General features: G+C 43.4%; 1 pseudogene; it reads right to left on the bottom strand.

The window, feature by feature from the left end:
- Positions 1-5,053: 5,053 nt before the first annotated feature.
- LOC105525437 overlaps positions 5,054-11,568 on the bottom strand; it is a 19,843-nt pseudogene continuing 13,328 nt past the window's right edge.

Below are 11,568 nucleotides of genomic sequence, written 5' to 3'. Positions count from 1 at the left end.
CGATATATAGCCCTGTCTTCATGGATCTTCTGGGCTGGTCAGGGAGACATAAACAAGTAGACGAATGAATAAGTAAGTTCAAAATTTTAGTTCTGCACTAATGTGGTAGCCATTCACTTCATGGGGGTTATTTAAATTAAAAATTAATAGTAGCTGCTCATTCAGCATGTATTGTCAGACGCTGTGGTGCTTTCTGCACAAGGATTATCTCCTTTGATTCTTTTAACAACAGGAGGTATGTGTTGTTATTGGGCCTACTTAGGAGGTAACCAGGACCAGGTGCATGAAATGTGAGTAATGATCCCAGGGCGCTGCCTCCCTCACCCTCCACTGTGGGTTAATTTTTAAAATAAAAATTAAGGCCAGATGCAGTGGCTCACAGCTGTAATCCCAGCACTTTGGGAGGCCGAGGTGGGCAGATCACTTGAGCTCAGGAGTTCAAGACCAGCGTGGACAACATGGGGAAACCTGTTTTTAGTAAAAATGCAAAAATTGGCCAGGTGTGGTGACAAATACCTATAGTCCCGGCTACTTGGGAGGCTGAGGTGGGGGGATTTCTTGAGCCTGAGAGGCATTGCAGTGAGCAGAGATTGCACCATTGTGCTCTAGCTTGGATGACCCTCTCTCCAAACAACAACAACAAAAAATTAATGTACATAAAATATTTTGTTCCTCACTTGCATCTGTCATATTTTATGTGCTTGGTAGTCACGCGTCTAGCGGATACTGGATTGAACAGTGCAGATGTGGGACATTTCTGTCAGTGCATGAAGGTTTGGTAGACGGTGGTGCCTTAGATGCTGTCATGGAGGTGGGTTGATTGTGAGGTACAGTGTCGAGTCACTGGGGGCACCTGGAGTGGTGACCTGAGAAAACCTGAATTTTGAGAAGGAACCTGTACTGTGAGGGTGTTGTCTACAAGGCATGTGGTACTTGTATTTAGGATTTTGGTAAAAAGTGACTATTCATAAGCTATTTAAAGTTTCTATTTTAAAAGTATAGGGTTTTAGGTAGTGTGTTTTCTCTTGTTCTAATATGAAATGTTTTGGTCATATTAGGGAAAATAATTGGCATATTGATACATTTTTATTTTCATTGACTAAATCTGGTAGCCATTATTTACTTTTATAGATTGAAAAATGGTTCAGTGTTTCAAAAGTATTTTGAGTTTGTCTTTGAAAAGAGATAGACAGGCAGGTGCAGTGGCTCAGGCCTATAATCCCAGCAGTTTGGGAGGCTGAGATGGGAGGATTGTTTGGCAGGAGTTCAAAGCCAGCCTGGGCTTCATAGGGAGACCCCATCTCTACAAAAAGTTAAAAAATTAGCTGAGCATGGTGGTGCACACCTGTAGTCCCAGCTACTTGGAGGGCTGAGGTGGGAGGATGGCTTTTCCAATTATCCTACAGATATTTTTCAAAATGATTACTTTTAAAGTATAATCTTTTTATTCAGAGGTAGGATGCTAATTCTACAATTGCCTAGGACTTCTTCAATTTGTATATGTTAAGAAATTTTAGGCCGGGCGCGGTGGCTCAAGCCTGTAATCCCAGCACTTTGGGAGGCCGAGACGGGCGGATCACGAGGTCAGGAGATCGAGACCATCCTGGCTAACATGGTGAAACCCCGTCTCTACTAAAAATACAAAAAAAAAACTAGCCGGGCGAGGTGGCGGGCGCCTGTAGTCCCAGCTACTCCGGAGGCTGAGGCAGGAGAATGGCGTGAACCCGGGAGGCGGAGCTTGTAGTGAGCTGAGATCCGGCCACTGCACTCCAGCCTGGGCGACAGAGCAAGACTCTGTCTCAAAAAAAAAAAAAAAAGAAAGAAATTTTAATGGGCAATGTAGTAAATGTTGAAATTTATAAGAATTATTTCTGTATGTTAGAGTTGTGATAACGCAGACATTTTCCCTGTAGTACTTCTCTGAGTCTGATTTGTTTTCCTCCATCGGTGCCACATAGGTTTACTTTAACAAGGTAAAAAATAAAAGCTGACTAAGGTACATACTGATTATCCCAGACAACATGCAGACATCACTAAATGAGAGCAGTTCTCATCAACTCACCATTTGTTTCAGTTAGAAAAAAATCTCATCAGAACTAACTTTTCTGTTTGAAATACCTTTTCAAATCACACTGAATGGGATTTATTAATAGTGATTTATCAAATTCAGTTTTCTGCTGGATACTAAGGGAACACCTCATTAAGACTAGTGTTTATGCAAATAGTACAATATTTCAAAAATTTTTGATTATAAAAATTTCTTTTAAACTGAATGCATACAGATATGTTGTTGTTCAGACATTTAGCACTTACATAGAACCTCACTGATCTACTAACAAGTAGAACAGAGACCTTTAGCCAAACGTCTCTGTACTCAGCAATAAATGATTAATTACTGTTTTGCTCTTTTCTCTGGATAAGACTTTTTAAAATTCTTATTTTTCCTTTTACTATTACACCACAACTTGTTTAAATTTTGTTGCTATTGCAGAATTGCAGCAGACATTACAGTTCGTGTCTCCCTGTGTATAGGAGGGAGAGTTTCTCTGGGCTGTGTCCATGGGGGAGTGTGGGCCTGACCTGTCACATTCAATTTTTATTTCACAGTCTTATATCTAATGCTCATCATTGCATAATGTAACTAGCTGGGGTTAGTTTCCTCGGTCCCTGACACTTCAGATCCTGTTTTCTCTCTGTTTACAGACGGGCCAAGGTTGCTTGGGTGAGTGGTTTACTGGCTTCGCACACAACTGAGCTCCAGGAAAATATACCTGTTGTTGAGGTAATGTCTTTTATGACTGAAATGTGATGTATGACAAGAAATACTGTTGTTGATTCTGCAATTTAGAACATACAGCTTTCCTTGACCTTCACTTGATTTTTCTTTGTGGGATTGTGGACATCATTCTAAAACTATCACCTCAACAGACCTCTAGGCTTAAACACAGCAGCTTGTCTACAATGTAGTCCGTCATTAAAATGGCACAGCAGAGTTAACAAGGCTCGTGAACTCTACTCATCATTATTTCATTTGTTTTTGAATAGGGCTTTTTTCATTTCCAGTTTTCTTGTAGTCTGTCCAACATTTTATTACAGCTACTGTATTTCCTAGTTAAAGCATACCTTATAATTCAAACTTCAAATTCTTTGGCTTTTCACCTTGAATTTAGTGTTTTCATATCAAAGATTACTTTCTACCTGTTCTGTTAATGTATGTTACACTTAATTGGTAATAGACTTTTCTCCCTTGAACTGGGAGAGGCTCAAGAGTCAGCGTAGGTGAAAAGAACCAAGGCTTATTAGGGGAAACAGCAAGAGGTCCTGAAGGACGTAAAAAAGGGGTAAAGAGTGGGGATTTTGTGGAACTGAGGCTGGTTGTGTGGTATTTGGGGCTTTAAGAGGAACTGGAAAACTTTCTATGTCTGTGTTATCCACTATAATAGCCAACTGGTATTTGGAGCCTTAAGAGGAATTGGAAAATTTTCTCTTGGTGCTGTTCACTGCAGTAGGCAATTGCTGGGATGGTATCCCAGCTGTCCTTATAGTGTCTGGGTGGAGATTAATTTAATTTCACTTTGTTTCCCTTGCTTACAATTCCATCTCTATTTCCTGAAAACTGTTGGATCTTTGAGATACTGGTAAAATGCCACTAATTTTTTTCCTTTTTGGTGGGGGCCTAAAATAAATGAATTGTGACCTTGGTTCTCAGAGATGTGTCGAGTAGATTTTTATCTAAAAGATTGAGCATATAGGGCAGTATTACTAGGAAGATAAGAAGGCTTAGGATCTCAAAAATGGGGATTCCTTCTGATGGCTCAGAGGAATCTCCAGTGATATGGAGTAGCTGTAGGAAGTCCAAGACAAAGTCCCAAGATTTCAGAGGATATTCCTGCATCATCAGAGCAGGCATTTGTTGCCCAGGAGCTGTGAAGAAAGAGCCTCTGAATATGTAAAATATGACTGTTGAATTAAATGATTCAGTAGTTGCAGTAGTAAGTAGGATGGATATTTGAGGAAGCTGAGTTAGTGAATTTGAAGATCAGTTGGATGAATTCTTTTAGGGTTCAGAAAGAAACAGGATAAAGATTATGAACTAAAAAGGCATGGATGATAGTTTCAGATTTGTTGCGCTATCCGCTATAGTAGCTACCAGCCGCTGTGGCTGTTGAGCGCTTGTAGAACAGCTAGACTGAATTGTCATGACCAACTTATCGAAAAGAGTACTAAGGGCACCCTGTCATTTCCAAACCCCATTGTTCTACTTGATCTTTTTCTTTTTTTTTCTTTTTTTTTTTTTTTTTTTTGAGACGGAGTCTCGCTCTGTCGCCCAGGCTGGAGTGCAGTGGCCAGACCTCAGCTCACTGCAAGCTCCGCCTCCTGGGTTCACGCCATTCTCCTGCCTCAGCCTCCCGAGTAGCTGGGACTACAGGCGCCCGCCACCTCGCCCAGCTAGTTTTTTTTGTGTTTTTAGTAGAGACGGGGTTTCACCGGGTTAGCCAGGATGGTCTCGATCTCCTGACCTCGTGATCCGCCCGTCTCGGCCTCCCAAAGTGCTGGGATTACAGGCTTGAGCCACCGCGCCCGGCCTACTTGATCTTTTTCACAGCATATATCACCACCTGGCATTTTATGTGTTTATTTCTCTTTCCACACTAGCCTACAAGTTCCTTTGGAACAGGCATTTTGAACTGTCTTGTTCAACACTCCACCCCAATGCCTAGACAGTGTCTTGTATATATAGATACTGACAAATATGTCAAAATAAATGAATAAAACTGTAACAGACTCCCTGGAGCAGTGCCTGGAAGATGGTGTGTTTGCTGCTGCAGGAATTCTCAAGGGACTGGGAAGAGGGCATGTGAAGTAACCTGGGACCTGCTGGTCACCCTGGGTGATGTGGGTGATGTGCTGCCCTCATTCTACTGGTACTTGCTGTTGCTGCTGCTGCACTCCCACTTGGAGAGTTTGGCCCCGCAGTTCCTGAACCGTATTTGTCACCTGTGCTCACTTAGGTTGAGTTCTTTGGCCAGTTTGTGTTCTCAAAGTATTTCTGCTACTCCAGTTGTACTTTGTCGACGTTGTACTCCTGGTGCTGCCTCAACTGAGAGGAAAGGGTGGGTGTTGATTCCTGAGCTTCTTGTGTCTTTTATTCTGGTACTGTTCTCTTCATGCGTGTTTGCTGATGCTTTATTAATGTGAAATGCAAGAATGTAGGGAAAATCATACTTATTTCATTTTAAAAAATGGTGTGTACTGAACTATCTGGTGAACTGTTTTCAATTACACACACTGTATTGTGAACTACATTTAGTTGGATAGTAGGGAGCTTATATAATAACTTGAAATTGAGCCAGGTGCTCCTTTGTGATGCCATCTTAATTTTGTTATTCCTCAACACCTTTTAGTTCTTTAGTCCAATACTTTTAACGGCAAAAACTGTAATTACTTTTGCACCAACCTAATTCCTGCTGTGAGCAATTGGCTGTGATAATTTAAGGCGCCACTAGAGGTCATTCGAGCACTAGAAAAAAAGTTGTGCACGGTTTAAGAATTTATGTTTCGGCCAGGCATGGGATGCCTAGGCGGGCGGATCACGAGGTCAGGAGATCGAGACCATCCTGGCTAACACAGTGAAACCCCGTCTCTACTAAAAATACAGAAAAAAAAAAATTAGCCAGGCATGGTGGCGGGCACCTGTAGTCCCAGCTACTAGGGAGGCTGAGGCAGGAGAATGGCGTGAACCGGGAGGCAGAGCTTGCAGTGAGCTGAGATCGTGCCACTGCACTCCAGCCTGGGTGACAGAGCGAGACTCCATCTCAAAAAAAAAAAAAAAAAAAATTATGTTTCAACTTCCAGAAGCAGGATCTGTGGAGGCTGAGCAGGTACATGGTATCATGTTTCATCTTTTTCCTGTATTGTTAGAGGTTTCTGCTACAGAATCTGCGGCTCCATTCCATTGGTGATTTTTACCATTTGAGAGGAATAAGAGGAATGAAAACCATTATGGTGTCTCCAGAACAAGGCAGTCAACACCGAGCACGTGACTTCAGGGGATCTGGAACCCTGTGGGGTCCACTGGTGAATCTTTGGTTCATAACTCTTGAGACCAGATTTCTGTAAAACTCACAATTGGGTGTTTGTAGATAATTTTTCAGTAATCAGTAACAAAATTTGAAGTGTAAGATAAATCCTGAAATCTCTATTAGGTTTACTGTCAGTGAACAAGAAAAATTTTGGTTGAAGATCCTATAACCATTTTGTTTTTAATTTTACTCATTTATTCATTTATTTTTTGAGACAGAGTCTCGCTCTGTTGCCCAGGCTCTAGTGCAGTGGTGTGATCTCGGCTCACTGCAACCTCTGCTTCCCGGGTTCAAGAGATTCTCAGCCTCAGGCTCACGAGGAGCTGGGACTGCAGGTTCATGCCACCATGCCCTGCTAACTTTTGTATTTTTAGTAGAGACAGGGTTTCACTATGTTGACCAGGCGGGTCTTGAATGCCTGGCCTCAAGTGATCCACTTGCCTTGGCCCCCCCAAAATGCTGGGATTACAGGAGTGAGCCACTGCACCTGGCCCCTCTAAGCATTGTAAAGGTATAGAACCTCATTTTGTTACTCACCTTTGTACCTCACAGTGCCGAGCCAGCAAAGTAATGTGTATTTCAGGCACTCAGTCAATGCTGAAGAGTTTAATGAATGATTAAAAGAATGTTGGAAGAGTATGATGGTGTAATTTGTTACAAAGAGACAGAAAATATGGAGCAAAAATCTATTTCACCATCCTTGTAATATAATTTAAATCTCTTTCATCTTATTTTCTCATCAACAGCTACAGAAAATAACTGGTCATGATCTCCTTTATGCATTTGGAAGCATTTATTGGCATCTGTGTCTTTTTCGCAGAAAAATAAAACTTATCTGAAACTTATTTTCCTAGATAACACATTTACTACTATGTAATCATTGTGGCTTCTATGTGTAATAATTTAAAGAAATATTACTGATATTAAGCCAATATATTTAGTCTGAAGCATGCAGTGGATATATTTTAGGAAATTTAATATAGACTCATCAAATTCTATAACTGGAAGGAATTTTTTTTTCTTGTGACCGAGTCTCACTCTGTCGGCCAGGCTGGAGTGCAGTGGCAAAATCTTGGCTCACTGCAACCTCTGTCACCCAGGTTCAAGCAATTCTTCTGCCTCAGCCTCCTGAGTAGCCAGGATTACAGGCATGCACCACCATACCCAGCTAATTTTTTTTTTTTTTTTTTGTATTTTGAGTAGAGAGAGGGTTTCACCATGTTAGCCAGGCTGGTCTCGAGCTCTTGACCTCAGTCCACCCACCTCAGCCTCCCAAAGTGCTGGGATTACAGGTGTAAGCCAGCACGCCTGGCCAAAAGGAATATTAACAGACATTTTAGGTTAACCCATTCATTGAATTTCTTTATTATCAGTTGGACATGGTGACTCGTGGCTGTAATCCCAGTACTTTGGGAGGCTGAGGTGGGAGGATAACTTGAACCTAGGAGTCTGAGACCAGTCTGGGTAACATAAGGAGACCCTGTCTCTAGAAAAAATAGAAACAGTCTGGCATGGTGGTGCGCATCTGTGGTCCCAGCTACTCAGCAGGCTGAGACATGTCCCCAGGAGGTTGAGGCTACAGTGGGTTATTATCATGCTACTGCACTCCAGCCTGGGCAACAGAGCAAGACCCTGTCTCAAATTTTTTTATTATTATTATGGAAAATTTCAGCATATATAGAAGTAGAGAGACTAAGAATAACAAGGCAGCATCATTTGCTTCCAGCAATCATCAACACTGGTTTATCTTGGTTCATACATGTCTCCTGCTTTCATTCTCTGTCTCTTTTATTTTTCTCTCTCTCTCCCTGGAGTAATTTTTTATTTTTGGTTTTTTTTTTTGAGATGGAGTCTTGCTTTGTTGCTCAGGCTGGAGTGCAGTGGCACGATCTCGGCTCATTGCAAGCTCTGCCTCCCGGGTTCATGCCGTTCTCCTGCCTCAGCCTCCTGAGTAGCTGGGACTACAGGGGCCCACCACCACGCTCAGCTAATTTTTTGTATTTTTAGTAGAGATGAGGTTTCATCATATTAGCCAGGATGGTCTCAAACTCCTGACCTCATGATCTGCCCGCCTTGGCCTCCCAAAGTGCTGGAATTAACAGGCATGAGCCACTGTGCCTGGCCTCTCGCTGGAGTATTTTGAATAAAATAATATCATTTTATTAACAAATACATTTTTCTCACCGAAAAGGATTAGAAAAATATATAACCACAATTTCATTATCACACCCAATACATTCAACAGTAGTCCCTGAATATCATCTAATCGCCGTTAGTGTTCAGATTTTCTTGATGGTTTCATGCATGTCATTTTGTAATTTTTCTTTGAGCCAGGATTGTGTTTAGATAATGTGACCCTTAAGTCTCTTAATTCCTGGTCTCTTTTTTTTAGTGTCATTTATTTGTTACAAATTGTCCCTTGTCTTGGCCCAAATTGGAACATCAGAAGCTTTATTGTACCCTTTTGGTGTTATTTAACAGAGTCCTTTATCACCCACCTTCCTTTCTTGCACGTGGCTGCTTATATGTGGACCCTTGCTTCAGTACTTTTTTTAGGGGGGATGGCTTGGGGACATAGGAATTTGTCATAGTTGGTGCTGTATATTTCCTATTGCTTCATAGAAAGTGAGACAACTAAACATGCTATGCCTGTATGAGAGCAAAGTGAGACAACTGAACATGCTATGGCTGTATTAGAGAAAAGTGAGACAACTGAACATGCTATGCCTGTATGAGAGGGGTGAAAGTTCATCACTGGAGTCAGATGTTGTCTGCCTTATAAATATTCCCATCACTCTTTTTTTCCTTCATACCGTCATCTGTGAACCAGGAACTCATCACTCTTTTATTGCATAGTTTTAACACCGTTCGATTATTGTCTACATGTAGTCATCCTTTAGAGCTGCAAAATGATAATTTTCCTATTCCGTAATTTCCGTTCTATTTGCAGTTGGAAGTTTTCTTACAGAGGAGCTTTCCCTGATCAACTGTTTGGTTATCCTAAAACAGAGTTTGTTTCCCAAGGCAGGATAAATGCTTGTTTCTCCTCATAGGTCAGTTTTCAGAATAAAGAGTTGGTACCTTAGAATTCTCTGTAAGTGTCCAGTGAGATTGATTTTATATTCTTAAGAACTTATAGATGTATATGTGTATATGTATATCATCTAGTCCTTTGCAGTCATTAGTCTTTTCGATGCTTAAATTGTTTCATCTCCATCCAGTGGGAGCCATTCAAGTTTGCTCCTTTCTCCCTTTGACATGAGCCCACTCCTGTCTCTGATGGCTTGCTGGCTTCTCGGCAGTGAGCTTTCACAGGCTGGTTTTGGGAATAGTCAGCCCCTAGTTCTGAAACCACTTCTATAAAAAATCTTGTTTACTTTCTGTTAGATGTAGTTAGAGAATGCAGTCTCGGTTCTCTAGGATTTTTTTTTTTCCTTGTAGAGTTTTTCAAAGGTCAGATCTAGGTACTATTGTTTCTTAAAAAGAGAAGAATTCTGAGTTTATTTATACCTTTCCAATTCAGATTTTTTTATTGAGACGGAGTTTCATTCTTGTTGCCCAGGCTGGAGTGCAATGGTGCGATCTCAGCTCATGGCAACATCTGCCTCCTGGGTTCAAGTGATTTTCTTGCCTCAGCCTCCCGAGTAGCTGGGATTACAAGCATGTACCATCATGCCTGACTAATTTTGTATTTTTCATAGAGACAGGGTTTCACCATGTTGGCCAGGCTGGTCTCAAACTCCTGACCTCAGGTGACCCGCCCGCCTTGGTCTCCCAAAGTGCTGGGATTACAGGTGTGAGCCCCTGCACCTGACCCCAATTCAGATTTAAAATTCATTTTTACCTCTTGATTTACAATGTTTCTTTTTCTTCTCATAAGCTAAAAGTCCTGGCTGGGCATGGTGGCTCATGCGTGTAATTCCAGCATTTTGGGAGCCAAGGCAGGTGGATCACTTGAGTTTAGGAGTTTAAGACCAGCCTGACCAACATGGCAAAACCCCATCTCTACTAAAAAGACAAAAATTAGCTGAGCATGGTGGTGGGTGCCTGTAGTCCCAGCTAATGGAGAGACTGAGGCAGGAGAATGTTGTGAACCCGGGAGGCAGAGCTTTGCAGTGAGCCGAGATTGCACCACTGCACTCCAGCCTGGGCAACAGAGCAAGACTCCATCAAAAAAAAGAAGAAAGAAAGAAAGAGAGAAAGAGAGAGAGAGAGAGAAAGGGAGGGAGGAAGGGAGGAAGGAAGGAAAGGAGGAAGGCAGGCAGGCAGGAAGGAAGGAAGGAAGGAAGGAATACACATACACACACTCTCCTACACGTGGCTAACTGCCTCACCTCTAGCGCTGGGAATCAGTCACTGTGCTGTCCTTCTGGAGTCATGTGTCCCAACAAGAGAAAGCTGTCCCCTGACATTGACCCTCCAAAGTGCAGCACCTCCAGTGAGCCTCCCTGACCTGCCTGGCCTACGGACAGCCCCCGCCATCCCTCCCTCCTCCCACCAAGCATGGGAGTGCTGTGCAGGCAGCTGTGTGGCCTGACAGCCTCTACCAGTCCTGCTGTCCCTCGGCTGAGAATCAAACCCATTTCTGGATGGCAGAGAAATGTGTCCTCTGCTGGCTGTGTTGTCTGTGGAGCTCAGGGGAGGGGAAAGGCCAAGCTATTTCTAGGGTGCTGCTAGGAGCAGTGAAAAGGCCATACCCTTTCCAAGGGACACTTTTCCTGGAAAGCCCCTGGAGCTTCGCTGGCTCTTATCCTGTGAAGCCGGCTCTGCCCACCAGGGGGCAGGGCCATGAACTCAGCCTGGAGGGAGCCTGTGGGGCAGCGGGCACTCTGGAGGGACAGACAGAAGAGGCCACCAGGTGCAGACAGGAGAGGGAGGCAAGGGGATGGAATGGAAGACGCCTGGGGTGGGTGGAAGTCAGTGCCCTTAGGTGCTGGTACCTGTCTTCCGGGCCACCGCTAGATCAGGCTTCTGAGCCTGTTGGCTGTCAGGGCTGGACTGCGCCCCATAGGCGCCATGGCAGTCCCCGTGGAATCCCCCAGGCGCCACCAGGCAGCATACAGGTAACAAGCCTGGAAGGTCCCCAACAGCCTAGCTGGACATGCTCAAGACACTCTGGGGCTCCTCGTTTGGTGGCACAAACTCCAGGACCCAGTGAGGGAAACGGGAACACACAGGCCAAGGAGTATGGCTAAATCCGTTTATTCCAAAATAAAAAGCAAAATAAACAGGAGTCGCATCGCCAGGGATGCATGACCCCATCCCCGCCTCCTTCCTCTGTCCTATGCTAGCAATAAGTTTCCCAGCCACAAATAATTATTAGAACCTCCTCCCCATGTGCCAGCTCCAACCACCGCTAGATATGATACAGAAGCGGCCCTACCCTCTGGAATATACAAAACGCTACACAGACACAATATGTACCCTGGGGAAGAAGGGCCACCCCAGCAGCCCGTGTCCTCCCTGGTCCACAGTTAGCCCCACT

Source organism: Colobus angolensis, unplaced genomic scaffold (genome assembly GCF_000951035.1).
Source record: "Colobus angolensis palliatus isolate OR3802 unplaced genomic scaffold, Cang.pa_1.0 Scaffold533, whole genome shotgun sequence".
Lineage (NCBI taxonomy): Eukaryota > Metazoa > Chordata > Mammalia > Primates > Cercopithecidae > Colobus > Colobus angolensis.
Note: the sequence above shows the minus strand (reverse complement) of the source record. Positions and strands in the feature narration are given on the sequence as shown.